Raw genomic sequence first — 6000 nt, 5'->3', positions numbered from 1 at the left:
CATTAATCGATTATGAGATGTGAAATATTATGATACGTAAAAATGAAGCAATTTGAATGTATAAAGTAAATACTTTATAAAAAGTTATGATAGATTAAAATTTGATAAGAGGTATTAAAATCTTAAATAAGATTGTTGAGATTGGTTCAAAAATTTGAATGTAAATCAAGTTTTATGAACCTACGGGGAGTGGGAATGATTTTACTCGTCCCCACAGACGGCGCCAATTGTTCTTGCTGAATTTAGCCGGTGTATAGCTCGTCCGTCAATGAATGTCTTCAAACTTCTCGTCGGGATGAGTTATACGTCGGCAAAGAGAGAACAAGGGGGTGGGTACCTGCAAAAGACACTCCGACGCTCAAGTCAGTAAGTGTTTAAGAGGTATATAATAATTCTATGAATATAGAATGTAAGACATGAAATGAAAGTTATCATGTGTTATGTTGTGTTTATAATAATTCTATGAATATAGAATGTATTCGTTTTATAATAATTCTATGAATATAGAATGTATTATTTATAATAATTCTATGAATATAGAATGTAGTATTGAGATTAGATATAGAAGGTTCTTTTTATAGGCATAAAATTGATGTTATGACCGTTTGGTCATTAAGATAGAAATGATGGTCATTAAGTCGGTAATGAAGGTGTCAGTTACAAACAAAAGAATGAATGATAGTTAACACCGAGTTATAACTCATAATGCATAATAAAGACTGAGTTATAAGGTGACGGATCAGGTTCTAAAATTACTTCCCCACCATGAAATAGATCTATCTTTAATTCTATCAAAGAGCGTAAAATGCACGGTGCATATTCCATAGAAGTGATAATGCTAATTTGTTAGGATATATCTCTATTTATTCATTGATGCGTCTTTTTTTAGTATATTTGCAATAATTTTTTGTTTACAAATACTATGTGTACAGATTTTAATATTATAGTTATTCACATGAAAATATGTAGTAAAAAATTGCATGTAATTGTGTTTGTATAAAATTAATAATTAAGAGTTTATAGTTGATAAATTTTTAAATATATTAAATTATTTAATAATTATTAATTATTAATTTATATAAAAATAATTATACATGAATTTTTATTAAAATATTTTCATAAAAATATTATGTATTTATTAAAAATAGTCATTATATATTATATAAATATATAAATATATATTATTTAATTTATTTAATATATAATTCAATATATAAGTTATGAAATAAAATAAGTTTATCTATTAATAAAACAAGTTGATTGGTTCATAAATAAATAATATATAAGTAAATATAATTTTATTGTATGATTGAGTTTTATGGCATGGTAAATTAAGAATAATGATATAACGAGAAGTTACAAGTTTAAATTAATTTTTAACTTCATAAAAATTCTAGATAAACACTAATTAGTAATGAGAATCACATAAAATAATATAAATAACAAGTTTATAAATCATATAAATACTAATTCAATGATTCATGATACATCCTCTTTGGCATTTCTATTAAGGATGATCACAAATTATAAATTATTAGCAAGTCATTCAAAAGATATCTCATAACTATAATACTTAAAAGCATAAAAAAGGATTGACTACAATTTTGGTTTTTAGTGTAAAGGTTGAAAATTTATTTTTTCTTCGACCTTTTTTTCACTACAAAATGATCCTAAAGATTTAACATAGTTTTAAAATCGACCTTTTTACTAAATTTTTTATTTTTATTACCAAATTATTTCTAATTAAAAAAATATAAAATAAAAAAAAGGGAAAAAGGGAGAGGGATTCATGCTTTGTTAGGGGGAGAGGGGTGTTGTTTCCAGGGAAGAGGGGAAGGGGGAAGGTTGCTGCTCCTTTCGTCCTCAGTACATACTCATACTAACGATAAGAGAAGAGATAGCAGAAGGAGAGAGAAAGAGAAGAGAAGAATGGAGCCGTTTTTATCGCCACACCCCTGCTCTCGTCGCGATTCGCAGCGTCGCCGACCACCATAGCGCCCTCCTCGTCGCGATCTGCAGTCTGCCACCACTGCATCAGCGTTCTGGTCACAATTCGTGGTGTCGCCGCCACTGCTGCAACCCTTTCCACGCCATCCGCCACCATCACCGTATCTCTCCTCCCCTCGCGATTCGTAGTCCACCGCCGCAGCTCCTCCTCCGCCACCATCGCCGCAGTCCTTCCCTTGCAGTGCTGTTTCAATTTTTTATTCCTTTTTTCTTTAATTTTTCAGATTTAAAGGAATGTGTTTTGCTTCTATTTATTTCATTGTAGTTATTGTCGTTGATGCTTCTAGTTACTTTTGTTTATTCTTTTTATTCCATTGTTGTTGTTGATTCTTTGGTTGCTTCTACTTCTGCCTGTTTCTGTTTTTGTTTCTGCTTCTGGTTATGCTTTTGTTGTTGCTCTGATTCCATTATTCATTGTTATTATTGTTGTTGTTCTGGTGGTTGTTGTTGTTTGATTGTTGTTATTCTGCTTCTATTTTTTGCTTCTGTTTTTTGCTTCTGCCTGTTTTTGTTTCTGCGTTTGATGTGCCTTTGTGCTTCTGCTTCTGGTTAATTTTGTGGAAGAAGAGGGGAGGGAAATTTTTGTTTGAAGGATGATTTTAAAACTAAGTTAAACCTTCAGGACTATTTTGTAGCGAAAAAAAGTCAGGGACGAAATAAATTTTCAGCCTCTACGTTAAGGACCGAAATCGTACTTAACCCTATAAAAAAATGTCAACACACAAATTAAGACATACGACACACACAAACTAAAACAATAACTCATTTATAATCCATCAAATCAACAATAATCTCCAAACACATAGTTATAGTAACAAAACTTTATATCTTTGATTGCTGCAAAATAGAGAAAAAATAATAATGAAATTAGAAAGTGAAGTATGGCAAGAAATTATATTAAATTAAAACTAAATGACATAATTGATTACCAAAATTTAGGAAGAAGTCTTAGTAGGGAAATTGTGACTATCATGGTTTGCATATTGTTTGCAGGCCTTGCAAAATCTTGTTCTTTTTTGTTGTTGTTCAATTTCCTTCTCTTTTTCACTTAAGTCGTTTTTCACTTCCTTTGGTGTTTGAAGGATCAGGCAGAAGAATTTCAACTTCTTGAAATATATTAGAACCAATAAAAGACTCTAATTCACTTTTTTTACTTGATATGACTTCATTCTTCTCCTCGGCCAATTGCATCTCAATAGTAGAAGCTCCATTTATGACAACGAGCAATTTCTGCTTAGATCTCCCTGCCATACGCATACACTTAAATAATTGAGTCCATGCAATTGAAATTAAATTGCGCTCATTTTTTTCTTTAGAACATACCTCAAGTTGAAATACATTTCTATTTTAATCCCCCTTCACCAAATTTAATACTTTGCTTGTCCTCAAGTAAAAGATAAAAAAAAAGAAATGAATTGCATTAGATGAAGGGGAATTGAATCATACTTGAAGTTTATGTCCTTCTTGAGAGTGGGGTGTAGCAGATCATATGATTATAAAGGATTCTCTTCCTTCTTAATGTATCTTACATTTTTGGGAGTGAAGGGTCCCTAAGAGCTAAGGCTCGGATGGTATTATTAGACCCTTCTTTTAAGTTCTGATTGATCCTTGAATCTTTTATTTATATCAAAGAGCTTTTATGTTTGACAACTCTAAATGCTTCATTTTCAAGGCAACTCTTGATTGTGGGTGTTCAATCGATAATCCCAGGCCGGCTGGTCTAAGTTACCGAGTGAGAAGGTACCCCTCGGATCTAATTATCCTAGCCACTCCTTGATAAATTTACATCACAAGCATATAGTTAAAGACTTTAAATTCTCAGCCATCGATGTCCAAACCCTCTTTGGACTTCTAAAAGTTTTGTCTCAAGAAAACTCTTGATGGTAAGTTTTCGATCGATAATACCAGACCAATTGGCTCAAGTTACCGAGTAATGAAGCATCCCTCGAATCTAATCACCTGAGCCGTATCCTTGGACAATCAACACCACAAACACATAACTGGGCTTTTTAACCATTGATGCTCAGAGCTTGGCAACTTTTGATCTTTCTTTTGACCTTTTTAATTCTTTTTCTTTCTCTGTTCTTTTCTTTGTTGTTTCTTTTCTCTCTTTATTTTTCTTTCATTTTCAATTCAAGGAATTTTTTATTTTCTCAGAGGTCTCATAATACCTTTTTAGGCCTCATGCTCATAGAGAATCATTCTTCTCCATCATACAAGATTATCAACCATTTTGCTCAATCCATGACAATCACAAGTAGTGTACCACCACTTTTTATAAGAGCACTTTATTTATTAGATTTAACTTTCTTCCATCTAAAGAGCTCTTTTTCATCCGATTAGAGTATTTAGGAGGACATTACATGTAGTAAGTTTTGCGGACATAACAAGAGATAAGAAAACACAAAAACAAAAAAACAATATAAAAGAAAAGAATAGACAAACAGAATAGAAAGAAATAAAAGAAATAAAAGGTAAAACAACTATAAAAGAACTTGACCACCTCATTCATTGTTGTTGCCTCTGTCACCATCTTTCCCATCATCATCCTCATCACCTTTTAGGCTATAGAGAGTATAGCTTCCAACACCAAACTTAGAATGGTTGATTGCCCTCAAGCAACAAAGAAAAATAGTGGTGATGAAAATAGGAATAATCATGTATATCTAGTGGAAGCAATTAAGTGATGTTAAAGCTTATTCAAATAAAACAAACAAAATTAAAAACAAAACGGAAGTAAAGACAAAATAAAATAATACAAATAAGTGGCTAATGTGTTTGCATGAAGGATGTACCTTGCATGGGTGAAGTATGGCAACACCAAATTTGGTGTGAGAATACCAAACTTAGTGTGACACAATCAATGAGAGGCTAGGCCAAGTACCCAGTGAAATGCAAGCATCATGTTGGTGTAGCAACACCAAACTTTTAATCCATGAAAGACATATGCAACATGAAACAAAGTAAAAAGAAAGATGAAAAGAGATTACCTAACGTTGGGTTGCCTCTCAACAAACTCTTATATGTCACTAACTTAAGATGGTTGGTTCTTGCTAAGGTGAAGGTTGACCATAGTGCTCCAATGCCTCTTTTCTCACTATGAATGTCCTCTCAATGTCTTCATTTATGAGTTCAATGTGTTCCAGATAGAGGATCTTGTTTACAGTGTAAGGTCCATACCATTTTTTGGACTTGTATGGCCATATCCATGGTGGAGACAGGAATTGTATCACTTGCTGGCTAGGGGAGAAATCACTTGTATCGATCTTCTTCCTTCTCCATCCCCTAGGCACTTGCTTCTTGGGATATTCTTCCCTATTTGATGATGCACGCCTAACATTAAACATAAGTTTGATGTTAGGAAAAATTTTGTTGATTTCAGAGTTGGCTTGGGTTGCAATTTTTTCTTAGCTTCATCAGGGAGTTTTTTCTGCACCACTTCTATTTCTTCTTTTTCTTTCAAACTTGGAGGTGGAGCTTTTAGAGTTACTTTAGTCGGAGCTCCTTTCATATTTGGATCAAAAGACTCAACCTTCATATAATTCTCCTTCTCAATTGAATGGTGCATGGTTATAAAGACATGGTAAACTAAGTGCTCATCATGCATCCTCAACATCAATTCACCCTTTTTAACATCAATCAAAGCTCTACCAATAGCTAGAAAATATCTCCCTAGAATGATGGAGGAATTCTCATCCTCTTCCATGTCAAGGATAACAAAATCTGCTGGGAGAAAAAACTTTTCTACCTTAATCAAGACATTCTCGATCACCCCATGTGCTTACTTTATTAATTTGTCCGTGATGGGCGGATAATTTATACGCTTTTTGGCACTGTTTTTAGTATGTTTATAGTACATTTTAGTTAGTTTTTAGTATGTTTTTATGAGTTTTTATTTAAAATTCACTTTTCTGGGCTTTACTATGAGTTTGTGTATTTTTCTGTGATTTCAGGTAATTTCTGGCTGAAATTGAGGGACCTGAACAAAAATCT

Source organism: Arachis stenosperma, chromosome 1, assembly GCF_014773155.1.
Source record: "Arachis stenosperma cultivar V10309 chromosome 1, arast.V10309.gnm1.PFL2, whole genome shotgun sequence".
NCBI classification, from domain to species: domain Eukaryota; kingdom Viridiplantae; phylum Streptophyta; class Magnoliopsida; order Fabales; family Fabaceae; genus Arachis; species Arachis stenosperma.
This window is presented reverse-complemented; position numbering follows the sequence as displayed.